The 21,167-nt window shown below is 41.7% G+C and overlaps 1 long non-coding RNA gene across 1 annotated transcript; it reads right to left on the minus strand.

Annotated features, from left to right (window-relative positions):
• Nucleotides 1-10,884: 10,884 nt before the first annotated feature.
• On the minus strand, nucleotides 10,885-13,699 carry LOC137038509 (uncharacterized). The gene is made up of 2 exons (XR_010897495.1): nucleotides 12,853-13,699; nucleotides 10,885-12,390 (listed from the first exon to the last, which is right to left on the minus strand). It is a non-coding gene; the product is annotated as an uncharacterized lncRNA (long non-coding RNA).
• Between the last annotated feature and the right edge of the window lie 7,468 nt (nucleotides 13,700-21,167).

The following is a 21,167-nucleotide window of genomic DNA, read 5'->3' on the forward strand; positions in this document are numbered from 1 at the left end:
TGTAGAGAAAGAAGAGAGAAGAGACTGATACAAGGTAAGGTTAGTTTAGTTTTTAGATTTCCGCCATTTCCTCTCTGCTGCCCTGAGTCCAGAGCAATGTTCACGGAGAACATCAGACAGACAGGAGGCAGATGGGGTGGGGGGGGAACATTCTCCTCTCTCCTTTGTCCTCCTCCTCCCCCTCCTTCATCAACTCTTACAGCTGATGACTTTGCATCATTTTTCACAAACAAAACAGCTCTCATTAGCAACCAGTTCTCCTCACCACAAACTGACCCGCACATCTCAACCTCAAACACGAACACGCTTCCATCCTTCTCTCCGCTCTCTGAGGCAGATATTTCTAAACTCATCCTTTCCAATCACACTACTACCTGTCCACTTGATCCTATACCCACTCACCTCCTTCAGGCTATTTCTTCTTCAATCACTCCTGCACTCACTCACATTGTCAACACTTCTCTTCACACGGGAACCTTTCCCACAGCATTTAAGCAGGCTCAGGTAACCCCACTGCTTAAGAAACCCTCTCTGAATCCAGCACTTTTAGAAAACTACCGACCGGTATCCCTTCTGCCTTTCATTGCAAAGACCCTTGAGCGAGTTGTGTTCAATCAACTCTCTATGTTTCTTGAACGGGACAACCTCCTAGACAACAACCAATCCGGCTTCAAAAGCGGCCAGTCGACTGAGACTGCCTTGCTCTCGGTAACTGAGGCACTGAGACTGGCAAAAGCAGCTTCCAAATCCTCAGTGCTCATTCTGCTGGATCTGTCTGCTGCTTTTGACACAGTTAACCACCAGATCCTCTTGTCAACACTTAAGAAGACGGGGATCTCAGGAACTGCTCTCCAGTGGTTCAGGTCTTACCTCTCTGGTAGGTCCTACAGGGTGTCATGGAGAGGTGTAGTGTCTAAGTCACATCATCTAGCTACTGGGGTTCCTCAGGGCTCAGTCCTTGGACCAATTCTCTTCTCCATCTACATGTCGTCATTAGGTTCTGTCATTCAGAAACACGGCTTCTCCTATCACTGCTATGCTGATGACACTCAACTCTACTTCTCATTTCAACCAGATGATCCTACAGTCAGTGTTCGTATCGCTGCCTGTCTGACAGACATTTCTGACTGGATGAAAGAGCATCATCTTAAACTCAATCTTGCAAAGACAGAATTACTTGTTTTCTCAACCAACCCAGCACTTCATTAAAATTTCTCCATTCAGCTTGGTTCATCGACCATATCTCCATCAAGGACAGCCAGAAACCTTGGAGTTGTGATTGATGACCAGTTAAACTTCACTGACCACATTACTGCAACAGCCCGGTCCTGCAGATTTGCTTTATACAACATTAGAAAGATTAGACCCTTCCTATCAGAACAGGCTGCACAACTCCTGGTTCAAGCTCTTGTTCTCTCCAGACTGGACTATTGTAATGCTCTTCTGGCTGGGCTTCCAGCATGCACTATCAAACCCTTGCAGCTGATCCAGAATGCAGCGGCGAGAGTGGTCTTTAATGAGCCGAAGAGAGCGCATGTTACGCCTCTCTTCATCAAACTGCACTGGTTGCCAATGGCTGCTCGCATCAAATTCAAGGCACTAGTTCTTGCCTACAAAACAACCACTGGCTCTGCACCAATATACCTAAACTCACTTGTTCAGACTTACACACCCTCCAGAAGCTTGCGTTCTGCGAGCGAGCGGCGCCTCGTGGTTCCATCCCAAAGAGGCATGAAATCGCTCTCACGGACATTTTCCTGGACCGTTCCCACCTGGTGGAATGACCTGCCGATCACAATTCGTGCTGCCGAGTCTGTAGCCATTTTTAAAAAACATCTTAAGGCACATCTTTTCCAATTGCACTTGACCAATACAGAATAGCACTTACTGATCACCACAGCAACGACCAAAAAGCGCACACTCCCGGATCATATCTACGTCTCTCATCCGGATTTGTGCCTTCAGGCGGGTATGTTACATAGTTATCATAACTATCAAAATCCAGTGTTCTGTATTTTGCGTACGTACGTTTTTGTTGTAGATGGCTATTGCTGCGCGTTTAGCTAGAATGCCATACAAAACCAACCCATTGGGCCACTGAATCTGCATTAACGACAACAGCTGGGGCAACAGCCTTACTCCTAATGGGTTGTTATCATAGCTATCAAAATCCAGTGTTCGGCATTTTTCGTACGTGAGTTTTTGTTGTAGATGTCTATTTAAATAAAAAAAAAAAAAAAAAATTGTGTACTGTGCTAATTAATTGAGATTTCTTACAGCTCTTACAGGTTGTTGGCCTTGTCTGTTTCGTTGCTTCTATTACTCTCCCCTTTTTTGTAAGTCGCTTTGGATAAAAGCGTCTGCTAAATGATTAAATGTAAATGTAAATGTTAGAGTGGAGCAAAGAGTGTCAGTAGCACTGTGTAACAAGTTCGTGGGTGTGGAAGGAAGAGGACACGGGGGTCGGCTGGACTGTTGACGCTTAGTTTATTCTCAAAACTCAAAAACACAGCCTCACACTCAGGTGTGGGATTTCTCATAAACACAACGATCACTTCCGGGTTGGCACTTCCGGCTTCCGGGTTAACTCATTCTCTGTTGGGTGTCTCGCGTCAACAGTCCGTCTCTCTCTCTCTCAGGCTTCCGGTTCCACTGGCGTTTTATCCTCTCTCCACGGCCATTACTGGAACAAGATACAGGTGTTATTAATCCGCGTCCAACCCACTCATTACCGCTCGTCCCGCGGCTCTCTCTCCCGCTGCAGACCTCGCTAAACCACGCCCCCCTTGCCACACACTGTTAGCGGCCAGTGCTGAGAACTGAGCAGGTGGAGGGAGTGAAGATTAAACCATAGTGGATATAGCGAGAGGGAGAGAGTGAGCGTAGATTACGCCGAAAGCTAATCTGTGTAGGAGTGCGTGTTGTATCAGTATGAGGTTAAGAGTGATGAGAAAGTGGTCTGAGGTGTGTAATGGAGTAACTAAAGTGTTGTCCATGGAGCAGTTGCGTGTCTAGACCAGGTCTAATTGGTTACCTGATCTGTGAGTAGCCGTAGTAGATACTAACTTTAGGTCAAATGAAGTCAGTAGAGTGCTGAAGTCTGTGGCTAGGTGTTTATCAAGATGGATGTTGAAGTCACCAAGCAGAATCAGAGGAGTGCCATCCTCAGGGAAGCTAGAAAGTAACACATCCAACTCCTCCACAAAGTTACCAAGGTGACCTGGAGGACGATAGACCACTACAACATGGATTTAACAGGGTGAGCAATAGTGATTGAGTGTGATTCAAATGAACTGGCCAATAGAGATGGTAATGGATCCAATTTCCAATCATTTGAGATAATTTATAATTACCAGTACCCCCACCCCTCCCAATAGGCCGAGGGCTGTGTGAAAAAGTTAAATTGGTTGAGAGTGCTGCAGGAGTGGCAGTGTCCTCTGGTTTGATCCAGGTCTCAGTTAGGGCCATGAGGCTGAACTGAGAATGAGTCCCAATAGATGAAATAAAGTCTGCTTTGTTTACAGCAGACGGGCAATTCCAGAGACCAATTGGAATAGAGAGTAAAGTAGCAGAGGATTTCTGTAGACTGCAAATTATTAGGATTGCGGCGTCTTGCGTTTACAGAGCGTGATTTACGAGTGCTAGTAGTAATAGTTGAGATTTGAAAGCACATGGTGAATATAAATCAGAGAAAAGGCCAGATAGAAATAAGAAAACCGAAAAGGAAAATGATACTCAAGTGCCTTGTCGGGGTCCTTGCTCGGGAGGAGTTGCACAGGGAAGAGTTGAAGTCTTTACACTCGTCGGTCTTGCACAGGGAAGAGTTGAAGTCTTAACACTCACCTGAGTATCGTTATTGAAAGCAGCTGGGAACGCCCCCAACAAACGCTCATTCACAACGTGGCAATGACCAAACAAATGCTAACTCCTCCACACACACACCGCGAGAATACACCAAAACTAATAATACACACCACTGCATAAATAAGCATAAATAAAAGGAATAAAAAGCCCCGGATCTTTTGCACTACCAGCGACGCGGACGCGCCGATGCCCCCCCTGGACATGCATACTACACGCAAGGGCTACAAAACTAACATTTTTATTTAAAACATTGTCTTACCTGCAAGCGACGCGGGAGCATCATCCCACTGTCTCTCCTTTTTTCTTTTTTCCGCCCCCGACTCATGGTGCCTTTTCGAGGCCATGAGGTCGGTGTCTCCAAAATTTGACACTGGGTGCACGTCCTTAAGCCGATTATGCCCAATAAGCCGACAATGAACATGGTCATGTAAACGCGGTAACCTGTTTTCTTTTATCAGAGTAATGTCATAAACGGCGTAAGCATAAACCGGTCGGACTAGGTAGTTTTTTGTCTCTTACCTCGATTTCGCGCTGCATGTAAACACATTAACCTGCTTTCTGTCGGCTTATTGAAGTGCGCATGTGTGATAGGTGACAAAACCGCAAATTTAGAACAGATTTAAACGCATCCAGACAGAGCGAGCTAGCGTTTTGCATGAAATAAGGACATATATCATAAATGCACACTCGTTTAAGACAGAAAATGGTAAAGATGTGTTATTCTCATCACATGCAGCAGAAGTAGAAGAGGTTCAGTCAAAACGCTTCATAACTGCATAAGGGTTAATATGAGGTGTAAACTGACGTAACATTTAAAAAACTCAGATATACGGACATTATTATTCATTGGGGAATAATGCACAATAGAGACTCTGGTAAGGCCTGAGCGGGACATCCTCTTCTGGGATGAGTGCATATTTCCACTGTCCGCATTCTGAATTGTAAACTGAAGCAGATGTTATCAGAAAGAGAGAGCAACATGATGGATGAGAGAGCGAGGATGACGAGTAAACACTCTAATACAAATAAGAGCAGTCATTTGAACCCTTTTATGTCTGAAACTGCGGAGAATGAAGAAAAACAGACGCACATCTCATTCACCGATTGGTTAGCCGAGTTGGATGTTCAAATGTCCAATAATGAAAGTAAAAATAATCCATTCAAGCAAAGTTTTGCAACTTGCCCTCAATCAGCTGCAGTTAACAGACCTGTGCATTGCTATGAGCGACACATATCACCACAGACAATGAGAGAAACCAACCCTTTCAAAAGTGTTGTGAAAACTGAGTTTACATATGAGAGTGGAATTGAAGCACCATGCTTCATACAGAGCATGCCGGCTAATCTGAACTACTACCCACATGTTGGGTACCAGGATCTAACAGCTGAACCTATGTCACAATATATGTCACCAATTTATCGCTGTTCTCGTCAACATGAGAGTGGTACAGTCCAGCATAGCATTCATGAGGCTGAAAATAATACTGCTTATATTAATGCTGATAAGAATTGTTTCCCTGGGTTTACAAGACCCTGCCTACATGGAATAAAACCACGTCAGGCATGTTACGATCTATCATCTGACAGTGGTGAGGAATGCAGTACCCCAAGAGAAAGAATTCCTACTCTCCGAACAGGTCAGTTTGATGGTTCGACGTCATGGAGGGAGTTCCGAAATCGTTTTGAGGATTGTGCCTGAGCAAACCACTGGTCTGAAAGGACAATGGTTGTGCAGATGAGGTTCTGTTTGGTCAGAGCAGCAGGTGCAGTAATTCATAAAAATCCCAGGTCGGGTAGATGGGATTATGCTTGATGGTGGAGGAAATGGATGCCGCATACGGTCCGTCATCTGAACATGCAGCTGTCACTGGAATAGAGCTGAGGCAGAGTCTCTGCAAGACAGGTGAGCTGCTGCATGTGTTAAGAGATGATATCTGTGAAAAGGTCTCCATTGTGTATGCAGACCGCTCTGAAAGAGAGCAGGACTCTATCAGCGTTGAAGTGTTCACTAATGCCATGGGGGATGCTGATGTTGTGCAAAGGCAGCTGGAAGAGCGTCCATGTACGCTGGTTACGTGCTTATGATATTGCTCATAGATACGAGACCACACGACGAACGGCTGCCAGCGTAACCCAACTCATGCAGTCTACCACAAGGCCAATGAAACGAAGAGCCAGAGCTGCAGCAGTCTGTGAATGCCCTGAACAGAGTGAAAGTGAAGGAGAGGGTTTCATGTCGTCACACTTTGGTCAGAGACAGAATGTTCAATGCTCAGAATAGAATCCAAACAGCACCAACTAAGATTTAACAAACGAGGAAATATTAATTGGGGAGAGATTATATGTCACAACTGCCAAGGCATTGGTCACATGAGGCGGAACTGCCCTTCACCCCGACTCGATCTGCCTCCAGCACTACCAGTGTAACTCCAGCACTACCCTATTCTGCAAACACCCAAACCACTTCCACCGTTCTCCAGGTAAAAGGCGCCGGTCCTGAAATGTGTATTCACACACTGTTATACAGCATGGAGCTATGCGCTCATTTGGACAGTGGGGTGAGAAGGAATGTGCTACCTCGTCACTGCTATGAGGCTATTAATGAAGGAGTTCGACCCTCACTTGAACTATCGACAGTACAGGCTCTGCAAGGAATAAGCCCTATAAATGTGGATGTTCTCGGGGAAGTCCATGTGCCGATACAGATTGGAACCCACACAGTCAGCATTAACTTCATTGTAGCCAATGTTGCAGAGGACACAGAAGCCATTCTTGGACACCCATTCCTGGAACAAGCACGAGCACGTCTCGACTTTGGAAGTCAGAGAATTGTACTGTTCGGTGAGCAGACACCTTACTTCAACCCCAAAAACAAACCCAGAATACATGTTGTTAGAATAGCACGCACCACTGTTCTTGAAGCAGGCGGTATATATATTGTGCCAGGAAATGCACATTTCCGAAAGCATGTGCAGGGCAACGTGTTACTGAGCCCAACAAAAGGGTTTATGGAGAAACACAGAGTGTTGGTGGCCCGAATTGTACTTGACGCTCCACCCAATAAACAAATTCCAATAAGACTGTATAACCCAGGTACCGTTGCCGTGCTAGTTAGGAAGGGGGCCATTGCTGGGTTTCTACAGCCTGCAAGTGTTGTAAGTGTTGCTGACTCCGAGCTGCCAATTGCAAGCCCAACCCCCACAACTGTTCCGAGTAATTTACAGTCTTTATATGCAGAGTATAGTGCATTTGGGGAAGTCGGAACAACAAGAGCTAGCAGCACTAACAGCACTAGTTCTTGGCCGCACTAACCTGGTGCAACATGACATCCAAACACGAACGGGTCCACCGGTAAAACAGCAGCCCCGGAGGATGGCCTTTGAGAAACAGCGTAATGCAGACAAACAGATCCAGTAAAAACCTCAACATTGGTTTAGCGGCCCCCTAGTCATAGCAGCTGGGCTTCACCAATTGTTATGGTACGGAAGAAAGATCAGACATACAGGCTATGTGTGGACTATAGAATTCTGAATGAACAAACTATTAAAGATGCTTACCCCCTTCCACGAATCCAGGATACCCTGGACACACTGCCCATGGCGAAATGGTTTAGCACCTTGGATCTAGCTTCAGGCTATTGGCAGGTGGAGTTAACTCCAAGGGCACGGCGGGCCGCTGCGTTTTGCAGCAGGAAAGGGCTATTTGAATGGAGTGTGATGCCATTTGGCCTGTGAAACGTCCCAGCGACGTTCCAACGCCTAATGGATCGTGTCCTGGCGGGACTGCAATGGGAAATTTGCCTAGTCTATTTGGACAACCTAATTGTTCTGGGGAGGGATGCCAAATAAATGATTCAATGCCTAGCGCAGGTATTTGAAAGATTGCGCCAGGCTAACCTCAAGTTGAAACCTGGCAAGTGCTGCCTCTTCTGCCACCAGGTGATTTATCTGGGGCACATAGTTCCAGAGGAGGGCATCGCCACCTCAGAAGGTGAAAAAGATACGGGAATGGCTGCAGCCTACCAGTGTTAATGAAATTCGACAATTTGTTGGTCTGGCATCTTACTACAGGAGATTTTTAGAGATTTCGCCACCATGGCCAAGCCCCTTCATGATCTGTTACGGAAGAATGCCAGATTTCAATGGACCCCAGAAAGCCAGCAAGCATTTGACAACCTGAAGGAGCTACTCACCACTACTCCTGTTCTGGGGTATCCTATGGATCATGGTCATTCTTGTCACCTCATTCTTGATACGGATGCCAGCAATTTTAAAATCGGAGCTGTGTTATCCCAACTCCAAAATGGTGAGGAACGCGTACTAGCATATGGCAGTCGTGGGTTGACACCAACGGAGCGGAATTACTGCACCACACAGAGAGAATTGTTGGCTATAGTGGCGTTCTCGGCACATTAACGGCAATATATTTTGGACAGACCTTTCGTTGTGCAGACACATCATAGTAGTCCGCAGTGGCTCATAAAAATGAAAGAACCAGAAGGACAGCTGGCACGGTGGTTGGAAAAGCTTGGCGAGTACGATTTTAAGGTTGTGCATCGGCCTGGACGTCAGCATGAAAACGCAGATGTGCTGTCCTTGCTGTCCATGGAGGCCATGTCGTTCAAACTGTGCTTGCAGCCTTGAAGAACCTACTTCCAGTAACTCCCATGTTTGTCATCAGGGAGTTCAGTGTGATTTTGATACAAGACCTGGGAATGATGGAGTTGGAAATGCTAATTCAGAGTTCTGTCCAGTGGGGGTAGTGCAACCAGTCATGACAGCAAGTGCAGCTCCATTCCTAGGGTGGACTGCTGAAGAACTTCGCTCTGCTCAGGCAACCGACAACGATATTGCCCCTATCAAAAGATGGATAGAGGAAGGTGGCGAACGGCCCTCCTGGGCTGACGTGCTGCCCTATGGACCTGCAACTAAAGCTTACTGGAGCCAATGGAAGAGATTGTATTTAAAAGATGGCACTTTAGTGAGGCGATTCTACCTGATGGAGGGCCCTGAATTTTATCCTCAAATTCTCTTGCCAAAAGTGTTTCGGAAGTATATGATGCATCAGATGCACGATGGACCAGTGGGTGGACACTTTGGGGTCGAGCGGACGCTGTCCCGGCTGCAGTCATGGTATTACTGGTACCAGATGCGGGACCACACTGGTTGCGCTGCGAAGGCCCGACCCACGAAGACCCCACAAGCACAAATGGACACTGTAAGGGTGGGGGCTCCCATGGAAAGGATTGCTGTCGATTTGATGGGTCCGATGAACGAAACGGAACGGTTCAACCATTACATTCTTGGTGCAGGACTATTTCACTATGTGGGTGGAGACCTACCCCCTGCCCAATGACCAGCAGTCACCGTTGCAGAGATTATAGTTACGGAATGGGTCTGTCGCTACAGAGCACCGTTGACACTGCATAGTGACCAAGGCTCTAATTTTGAATCTTGTGTTTTCCAAACAATGTGTGAGTCATTAGAAATTGAGAAGACTCGAACGACACCTTTTCGACCCCAGTCCGATGGACAAGTGGAGCGGTTTAACGCCACCCTTCAGAAAATACTGGCTACCACTTCAGACCGGTGTCACTGGGACTGGGATCTTATGGTTCCCTTGGCCGTGATCGCTTACCGAGCTACCAAGCATAGCTCCACTGGGTTCACCCCGAATATGATGCTTTTTTGGCCGGGAGTTGACAGAGCCTGCTGATCTAGTAACAGGGATACCCTTTAGTGAAACCTCAGCCCCCAGTCCTCCACAATACGTTGCTGAAATGAGAGAAAGGTTGGAGTTGGCACATCAAATTGCTAGAGAGCAACTGGGTCAATCTATTGAGCGTGCCAAAAAGCAATATGACAAGAATGTGGCAAGGACACATTACAAGGCCGGTGATGCTGTGTGGTATCTCATAAAAGGGACAAAAAGGGTGAAAAATAAGATCAGGAAGTCCCTACCTGCCTATGAGGGCCCTTACATCATTCTAGGACACTTGGATGATATGGTATATCGGATTCAGAAAAGTCCAAAGACGAAAGTAAAAGTAGTGCATCACGATAAACGCAAGCCGTAAAACTCCCGAAAACCCCTGGACAATAGCTGGGTGTTTAGAAGCACGGCAGCCTCAGGAGGCCCCTACCCCCAGTCTTGAAACTGACTTCAGTGATATTGGCCTTAGCCTCACTCACCTCTTTGCTGAGGAACCTGTAAATGGTAGCGGCATGGACCCGGGGACTGTACATGAAGAAGCGCATTGTGTGCCAAGGACTGAACAGAAGGATATAAATGTGTAGTGCAGAGAAGGTAGCACAGTGCAACCAAGTCAACCATGGACAGTTTACAGCCAAATCGGGGGTAGGCCGCAGTGAGTTAAGAGACCACCAAGGTGGTTGGGTGACTGGACAAACTGATGCTCGAGGAAAAGAGACATTGACAAATATAACAGTTGTTCTAATGAAGAAAAGAAAAATAAGAATTTTTGCTGTGCCTTCATGTTGCATTAATGTTGTTATTTTCCATGTAGACTCATGTGGACGTTATTTGTTGTGCCTATGAGTGAGTTTGTCAATAGCTAAGTACTATTTTCGAGACAGGTCTAACTGCAGAACCCATATACGTCACTCACAAGTCTGAGGGCGACAACAGCGCCACGGCACAGTCTCATGCCGGAAGTGGGCGGAGCTGATTTATCTTCGTATACGTTGCTCTATTTGGAGCGTTTCAAGCCCAAAGTATTTAAATAATAAGTTCTAATTGAAGATAGATAGAGAGATGATAGATAGGCTAGATAGATATACTCACTCATAGTTAAATCATATAAATATGTTTTAAAATAAACAATACTGGATATTAATAGAAAATAAATAATTTACGTTAAAAAATTTATTTATAAAAAAAACATTGTAACATTTTTAAAGTAAAAAGTTGCTATTATTATTTTTTATTTATATTATGTCTTAAATATTATATTAGATAAACTGAACACAAATCTTAACACACAAAAAATGAAAACAAAGATTGAGCATTTGACCATTTATTTTTATGACACAATATATATTTTTTGTACTTAAGCATCTCAGAATAAACCTTTTTTTCATAGTACATAATATACATTACACAATTCTACACTGTTATGCATGATTCAGATTAATCAAACCCCAAAACACACAGAAATTGTTTAATTTTATAAAATGTTCCTTAAAAATCCCCTTAAGTAGCAAAGGCATCATATACTAGCTTGGGTTTGCTTTAAAAAATACACAATCAGACCAAGGGGAATAAATTGAACTAAGTTGAAAGTTATTGCACAGCAGGTACATGACAAATTAAATCTAAAATAAATGTAACCTCTATAAACATTGACAACTGTCTCTTTGGCCAGTTGTCGGTCAACCATTCAGCCTGTGAAAGTTGAAGGTCTTTTTCCTAGTCTTCCACTTTCAAATGTCAGAAATCAGGGCTCTTCCACTAAACTGTTGAAAACTTTTGGTTGTTCCAGTCTTTACACTGCAGTGCAGAGGTCTTCTGTGATCCGCGGCTCCTTCATGAGACAAGGGTACAAAAAATAGGATGAAATGTTGGAAGTGTTTTAACAATATCGTGTGTTGAAGTCAGGATGTAGCATGTATAATAAAGTTGTGAAATTCAGTTTCTCCTGTCTATATTTCTGACATAAATTATACCCTGTCACAATCAAATTAATTAACCATTTTCAGTTCAAAATGTATACAGAAATCAAAGGCAAGCACTTCATGGGGCTTTTTATCGTCATTCTAAACACACTTTTAACCTCGGGTAAAGTAACATTTCACACTTTTATATTTACGTGCTTTGGACAGTCACTGAAACACTGTGCACTCTATATAAATAATAAAGTCAGCATTGAAGAGGAAAGACATCAAATGCAAACAGAAAACACAATTGCAGCGAAGAAGAGACCATTTAAATTATTGTATAGTCTGAAATGTCCATTCAGGATAAACTTGTAATACAAGGACATGCAAAGCTTGAGCATTTATGAAAACATATTGTGTGCAGTGCAGTGTCTGTCAGTGACCCTGTTACTGCACATATGTTATCCCATGATTTATTAAAGTACAGCGTGGAACGGCAGTGTATGAATACCCAGGATTAATTGTTCATCTCAGGTAAATGATGATCATTGTGAAACATGAAGCAAGATAACCCAGGATTCTGTATATCTGGAGTTTACTATTTCAAGTGTGAAAAGCCCTCATGTTTTTTATCCTAATGAAGGGAAGCTTGTATTTTAAAAAAAGTTTTACCTTTCCCTTCTTTTTCTTACCATTAACATGAAGATCCTACTATCAATAGAGCCATCCAACTGTTGTGGAACAGTCTAAAACAATCGAACATTATAGAATAGAACATTCCTGGAAAATGTGACATATAACAACACACTATCTGTATAAGAAGCTTATGTCTTTATTAGAGCCTTTTAAAACTAACCTTGTTTTTGATCAGCTTCCATTATCCTGGGGTGACATTCTGATTATCAAATTACTGTAACAGATATAAATAATGCTTGGTTGTGTATTTAATTTAATTTTAATAGGACACATTCAAACACATGAAATAGTGTTTGTATTTTGTTAGCTTAAGCACTATATATATATATATATATATATATATATATATATATATATATATATATATATATATATATATATATATATATATATATATATATATATTTATATATATATATATATATATATATATATATATATATATATATATATATATATATGATCAGTGTGTGATCATGATGTGTGTGTGTATATATATATATATATATATATATATATATATATATATATATATATATATATATATATATACACACACACACACACACACACACACAGTTGAAACTAACTTTATAACCAACTAATTCAAAAGGGACAACAAATAAATACTATTTCTTGCCACTGTGTATAAACAAATAACTCAAAACCTTCATACCTCCATGGACAGCTGCTTTTTGAAGTGAATTTGAAAGTGTACTGTGCCATCTGGTCAGTTTAAAACACTGGGCAGTAGAAAATGGTGCAGAATGTCTTGCATTGATGTACATGAAGTAAAGCTGATCATCTCCAAATCGTAATGCCTCTATAAATTAGTGGGAAAAACACATAAAACACTGGTCAGTATCAGATAAAAGCAAATAAAAATTACGGCGCCAACAACAAAGTAAAATCACAAACAATTATGTTACTTAAAGCAAGACCATATCAACAGACGCGATAGACATCGTAAAGCAGAGCACATTAGAAAAATATAGAGCCACGTTCTGTATAAAGTGTTAATACAACAATGATTGATCAAATACACAACACAAATAAACTTAATAGATTAAAACCACAACACAAAACAGCTGTTTACCGTGTAATTGTAATTGAAAAGAAATAAGATGTCATGCAAGCTAAGGCATTAAGACTAATTTTAGGAGCAGTTAAAACCACATCCATTGCAGCATTACAAGTAGAAACATAAAAAATGTCATTAATTATAAGAAGACCGAAACTAGCAATGGCATACTGGGTAAACCTACAAGTACAAAAATATAATAATCCTGTAAGGGAAGTTCTGAATGATTTAAATGCAACAGGTAAAGGCTTTAAATGTAAAATAAAGCAGTGGGTTAATGAAGCTTGTCTAGAGTCAATATTATTTGCTCCAATACTGGTAGTATCCCCAATTCCAACCTGGATAATAGATCAACCAGAAATAGTCATACAATTACATAAAAACAGAAAGAAAATGAATGCAGCAGGTAGTTTAATTGCATATGTATATATATATAAAAAAAATCGTACTACTCGTTTCTTCAAATAAATACAGATGGGTCAAATAGTACAGAGACTGGAAGGACAGGGGTTGCATTTTATGTTCCAGAGTTTGAGGTGAGGAAGGCTGGAAGGATAACAGATGGTGCATCAGTATATACAGCTGTGTTTGAACCTGACAAGCCAGACCCATATCAAGATGTTTGGTCTGGAAACTCACCATAGACAGGGCTCAATCCGAGGGGCGGATAAACGGTTGTCTTTCAAACTCCCTCTGCACGCGATAGGATAACGATACACCAACCAGAGCAACAAAGTTGAAATGGAGTTTGTTGATAGATTAAAAATTCACCGTATCCGGTCGGCAAAACCCCGAACACATCTTCAGTCCCGTTCTTTGTTCTTTTCTCAGAGAAAAGCTTAACTCCAAGTCTTCCAGAGTCGCGGTCAAAGCTGATTCGAAAGACCGCCGCCGTTCGCCAGTTTATGTGTTTACTAGAAGCACGCAAGCGCAACTCGGCCGTTGTCATGATGGCCCCGCCCACCGACTCTATACACGATGTGATTGGTCCGGCAAGAGGGAATACAGCTCAGAAGGGTATTGAGAGTTCCTAGACGACACTTGCGGGCAGATTAAATTAGCTGCCGCTAGGGTGCGTCTAGATTTCTAGGCTAGTGTTTTGGGGAAGCTACTCTGAAGCCTCGTTCACACCGCCAGCGACACGCAGCGACAAAGCGACACGATCCCATTCATTTCAATGGAGCGCTGGCGACTTCCGGCGACACGAGCGACAGTGACCGTTGGCGACAGAATGTGGGCGTGTCAAGCGACACGAGACGCGCGACAAAAGTTCAGAAATTTCAACTTTATGCAAACGAGAAGCGATTTTCGCGAGCGACAACCAATAGGAGGGAAGTCAGTGGAGTGCACGTGATCCGTCTGCTTTACTGCGGTGTCCGGAGGAGTTGTTGATATTAGCTTTTAGCAAGCCCCCTGTTCTTTTTAATATGTCTCTGTGTAGCCTACATACAGAGACACATTTAAAAAAATGATGCATGGAAAAACGTGTCTGGGATTGTGGGGATATAAAGTAAGTTTTGACTAAACTGCATGCAATATGGTCTACCTATTACAGTACAGTGTGTATGTATTCTAATAACTTGCTCTGTTCTGCAAAACACTAGTAATAAAAACGGTACTATAGTACAAATATATTTAATGACGTTTATATGCAACCCGTGTAGTGGGAACGCCCACTAGCGACATGAATCTCTGGCGCTGGCGACATGCAGCGACAAAATCGCTGGCGGTGTGAACGAGGCTTAAAACTGTAGCTTTACAAGCTACAAGCTACTTGTAAGTTAAAGTAGTTAAGTTACATTCAAGCTACCATTTTGAAAAAGTAGCTAGCTACATTGAAACTATTTTTTTTTTTTTACAATGACAAATAACTTTGAGTAATTAATGAATAATGTTATACTATTTGGGGTTTTAAACAATATAATGCAATGTAATTGATTTCAAAGAGAAGTGTGACTTCAGGTTGATTGGGACACTTATTTCCCCAGTCATTTCAAAGGCAAAAACTGTCAGAATCATTTGAATAATTGATACAATGAACACAATAATCTAATATAGCCTATATCTCAAACTGACTGTCAAAGTGTAACATGGCTAAAAATTTAACATCAGTGCAAGAATAATATCTATGCAACTTAAATTAAATATTCAGGAGTCAGGATTAGGTTAACCACCATCAAACAAACAAAATGTGGGACAATGTGAGAAATGTTAGCAACACTAAAACATAACCAAAAACTGTTATATAATGTCTAAGTTAATAAAAAAAAACATTTGTATTCTGCCTTTCAGCTGATAAAAATATTTTGTTCTTTAGTCCCTACCAGAAAACACCATTACATCACAATGTAACATATGTCTTTATTTTACATATCATGTAAATTCAAAGTCACTGATGACAGATAAACTATTTTTGAAAGAGTTCTGACTAAGTCCAACTAAAACCCAACAAAATAAACAATGAACAAATAAAATATAAATCAACATGAAATTAGTTCATTGACAGTCTTATATATTCATTTATATTTTTAAATATATAACCAATTTACCGAATTATCCAGTAGTTTTCTGAACAGATGCATTTATTAATATGATAATTGAAAACTAACAGACTGATGGAAATGTGGGACATTTTCTCAATATGCGACGTGCGGGACAAGGGGTGAAAATGCTGTAGCCAACGGTACACGCAGTGCGGGACAGGTGGTCACCCTAGTAGGGATTAATCTAAAATGCAGGTTAAACTCACAGCACTTGCAGTGATGGAGCGCAGCATTATAAACAGAACCGCATGTGGGTATCATGAGCTGCTCGCGTGAACGGTGCAGGCGCTTTGCTTGCATATTTATTTACATTTTAAATGGTTTTGTTTAAAAGTGGACATTTCAAGCTTTCTATAGCCTACACATGACATATCTCATGTCTGTGAGGCAAGCAGCCTGCTGAATTTTGGTTTATTTACAATGTTGTTTTACTGCTGAGCAGCTCATATGAGTGAAGCGCGTCTGCAAGCTGAGCTTCCGCACACCACTCAGCTCGTTCTCGTCGGTCGTTAGATTTAGAACCCAAAAATGGAATGTAGCTTTTGGTTGCGCTACTCCGCTACTTGCCGTATAATGTATTAGCTACTATAAAAGCTACACTGTTTTAAAAGTAACTGAGCTACTGACAAGCTACTGAAAAATGTAGTTAAGCTAGTAGCATCGCTACTTGTAGCTCGCTACTGCCCAACACTGGATGATAGCTATTTCAATGGCACTAGAGCGGGTGTATGAAGTTAGATAAAGTAATAATATGTTCTGATTCGATGGCAGTCCTTTTGAAGTTACAATCATTGGAAAAAAAATAGAACTGCACCCTTATCAACACCAAAATATCTAAACTAGCCTGCCGCTGACGGCAGACTGAATGAACCACGTTGATGGATTAGAGAGTTGAGATTGTTCTTGATATTTAAAAAATAACTCTTTAAACCTTTGATCGGTTCATAATTTGAGTAAACAGTCTCCATAAAAGTTGTCTTCATTTCTGGATTACCACATGGGTGTGGAAGAGGATAATATTCTAAACTGATTCTACAGTTGTTAATTTTTTTATTTTCCATATGACAATGTGATTTGCTGTAAGGATAGCTCCAGTCAGATATACGTCTAAACATTTCTGAATTGATCTTGTAGGTCTTGTATTTGTCCAGCAAATGATCCAGATACTGTAAATACACGTCGATTGCAGCTTTGATAGCATTAAGATCGTCTGATGCAGGTTTACCAGTCTGAATATTCAGTCGAGCCTCATGGATCAACATCTGGACGTGGAAGGCGGCTCCGTTGACCCAGATTTTGAACCCACGGCTGCTCATCTGTCCATCCTGCAGCAGGGAGTTTCTGAGGATGGTGAGATGGTTGCTCAGCTGCTTTTCCAGTCTGCTTATGTCCGACTGTAATCGTCTGTCATTGTTCATGTATATGCGATGGCGTTTCAGATACTCTGACATTGTGTCTCGGACACTCGAAGCTTTCTCTTCCCCAAACACACGTCGTAACAGGCTATATGTGTCCTCACTTGTCTGAGTGCCGCCCTTGATGATGATCTCTATGATCAAGGAAATCACCAAAGCTCCAAGTCCAACAGCATTTAAAGTCATCGGAGACAAAACGGATCCTAGAGTGTTGATGTAGTCTGGCACCGTGTCGAGCATCTCCTTAGAGAAAGCCTTCAGCACAGCGTTAGAGTCGGAACCAGAATATTTCAGCAGAGACTCATCTATGCCTACATCTGGTAAGAGGCATGGTTTTTTCTTTAAAGCGACTTCATAAATCAAAGAAGCAGACCTCTCATAATCCTCTTGTGTCCATCCAGAGCCCATGATTTTTCCTCTTGATTTGTGATCACTCACACAAAGTTTAGATGTACCCCGACCAACAGACTGAACACCACGTAATCAGAATGTGCTACACATAAGAATATTTGTTGTGCAAGTTGTCAAATTCACATCTACGTGATCTCGGGTTTTACTACTCTTTTTACGCTTCCTCACATATAACCAGGCAACTCCAACAGCCAATCAGACATCTGGAAAATGGTTAGGTGTATTTGTTGACTTGCCTCTAGTCCAGTGTGTTCAAGGTCTAGAAAAACAAATTGTTCCACATGAATCTACATTTATAGTTTGCTAGCTAAATACAGCCCCAATGCAATGATTTGAGATTGTTCCTTCGTGTGTTTTATAAGCTACTTAAAGAAAACCTTCACAGAATCCACTTCAGAAACAGGACAAAGCCAAAAACTTAAACACACTTAAACACTTTTTTCACCATGAATAGTTATTTTTGTTTAAAAACAAGTTTAATAAACAACAATATATAACAAACGTACACACACACACAAAACACACACTCTCTCTCTCTCTCTCTCTCTCTCTCTCTCTCTCTCTCTCTCTCTCTCTCTCTTTCTCGCTCTCTCTCTCTCTCTCACATTCACACTCTCACACACACACACACACACACACACACACACACACTCTCACACACACACACACACACACACACACACTGGCTGCGTCCAAAAACCTAGGCTGCTGACTCGTTGCCTCATCAGACAATGACTCTGCAGGAAGCGTTTTGTGCATGAAGGCACCTCACGAAACTAATTTCGGACAGACTTCTAAATCAGTGTAACAGTTTAATGATCTACAGCTAAATAGAGAGAGCTCTGGTGATAACTAAACACATATTTAATTACTACAGTAGTGATTTCTTGCTAGAAATCATATCAGAAGTGGTATATTTTGGTAAAAATCGTACATTTACAGACAACTGACCCGCAAACGCAACTTCCGGATGCCATCTTTTTTCCCCAGCTCAACTGTCACTGAATGGAAAGCACAGGATTGTGGGATATCAAAGGCAGCGAAGGACACGTGTTTGTGTCATTGTAAACCGATGCGGTTCATCACGTGTGTGTAACATTACCTGTGATGTGTTGCTTTCCAACGGCTCGGGCTGCTTCTGGATAGGATCAGTCTGGGAGAAATTCTCCTCATAGCATGCATCAAGTATGATCGTATATATGGAAAAATATATAAAATCTCAATAATGGTGGTGTACACCCTGATATGCTTAATGCAATAAAACAATATTTTCCCAATATATATCAACAAAATATAGCTAATAAATTTAGGTTAAAATATTCTGACAAAACAACACAACATTTTGAACAATTAAAATAAAAGTTTCCCTTGTAAATTGCTGAGGGTCATTGCACTTAAGATCATCGCATGAATACAATACAGCATTGCATTGTCTGGAATCAGCAAAGACAACAATGCTCATCCAGGGAAAGGATGTGATCTAAAGTCATAATAACCATAAAGACAAACTCCCTGAAGGATAAGGAGGATTATGGGAGACACTTTTGTGCCTCTGCCATTCTTATCTTAACATAAATAATGTACCCAAGAATGTTCAAAAGCTATAAAAACAGAGTTTTTGTCCTTCCAAGCGTTGCTTATGGAACTCGAGTCTCTGCTGTGTTTTTGACAAAACAGCACGAATTGCCAGTGATGTCACACATGTGCCTTGATAAATGGATGAGGCGAAGTAGCACGACAGTCGATCTCTTGCATTCCCAAGCTCTGTCTGTCTATGTTTTTAATTGAGCTCTATTAGGTAGATCTTGTCAAAAAAAAATTTTCCCAGAATGCACTAGAAAGCTGGTCTCCAATGACATCACGCTTGAGACAGAGCACACCAGGAGTTCTGTTGAGCGATTGATGTAGGCAGAGGTGGGTGACTCGAGTCACATGATTTGACTCGAGTCAGACTTAAGTCGCAATTTTAAGACTTGAGACTTGCTTGACAAATATTTAAAAAAAAACTCGACTTGACTTTGCCGTGATAATCATGACTTCAGACTTGACTCGGACTTGAGTCAAATGACTCGAAATAACTTTTTTTATTTAATAAACATCGGTTTTTGAACGCACTGCAACCTAACCACGTGATGCAGCGGGCATGCAGAGAGCGCTAACGTACACGGCACGCATTGTCAGTCAGTCGTGACAGAACATGGATGGCGCTACGCCAAAAAGAAAAGAACAGCAGTATGCAAGGCCTGCAACGTGAAGATATCTGATACAGCCACCACCACTTCGAATTTTATTCGACACTTCAAATCCCACAAAAAATTGTAAGTGACAAAATCATTCACGTTATTTTCAGCTATAGCTACATCTTGGCTAGTCAAATACAAGTTGTGTGATATTAATGTTTTTGGACATGTTAGTGATAAAAAGAATCCATTTCATCATGGCTTTAATATTTTAAAACAGATAGATGGTAGGCCTACTGCAAGTATTGCACACCTATGAGTTACGGCTAATGAGCCTTCGTCAGGGTGTGAGCGAGCGACCTGGCTACACTGTACCAGCAGGAGAGATTAAACAATTCAAATAATACGAAGAGAACGTATCTCACCCAAAATTTTAAAAAAATGTATCTGTGGTTCTAATGTCTCTGTTCATTCATGATTTTGTCGATTGTTAATTTTTAGCTGTATTTTTTATTCATTTGTTCGATTTAATTAATTCCATATTGGGTTAAATACGTTCACTTTGTATTATTATTCTCTTTGTATATTTCTCCTACGACAAAATGACCGTTGCATTTATGGGACAAAGTATTTGTCCTTCATGTCAGTATGTCATAAAAAGAGTGAGTGAGGCATCGGAGATTTGCCGTGTCGCGCCCTATTTTTTTACAGACTGGTAACGCCACATCCATTTGTAGTGGTGCCTGAAACCACATTGGACGTTAATGAGTCATAGCGGCTATCCAAATTCACTCCTTCAAGTTAACTATATTAGTGGACTAACGTAGGGAATAGTGAACGAGGGTATAGGGGGAGATTTTAAATTTAGCCTACATCTGATTATAATGGGTTATTGTGTGTCATCGCACCGCCTGTGCCCAGTGTTGACATGCGGTGTTCGAAATCGCCCAATATACCCTCATTCACTATTCCCTGCATTAATCCACTAATATAGTCCACTATACGAGTAAATGAAAACGAGTGTGTGAATTCGGGCACTGAGTTCGCTGGAAGGGCAGCCACTTTTGCATAGTGTGTGCTGCTGTTTAATAAATGAAACGTTGTAAACGGGCACTCTCCAGTAGTAATGAAAAGATTTATCTTGTGATGGTCGCTCACAACCTGACGAAGGCTCTTTAGTCGAAACCGGTGGGCGTGCTGTTCTTGTCACCTGCTTTTATAATATTAAAGCCATGATGAAATTAAGGTTTTTAATATTTTTTCAATAATATTTGAGTGGGTTAAAATATGCTAAATGCTATAATCCAATTTTCTTATATGCATGCAACCTTTTTGGTAAATGGTAAATGGACTGCATTTAT

The sequence above is a fragment of the Pseudorasbora parva genome, chromosome 13 (assembly GCF_024679245.1).
Source record: "Pseudorasbora parva isolate DD20220531a chromosome 13, ASM2467924v1, whole genome shotgun sequence".
In the NCBI taxonomy this organism is placed as follows: Eukaryota; Metazoa; Chordata; class Actinopteri; order Cypriniformes; family Gobionidae; genus Pseudorasbora; species Pseudorasbora parva.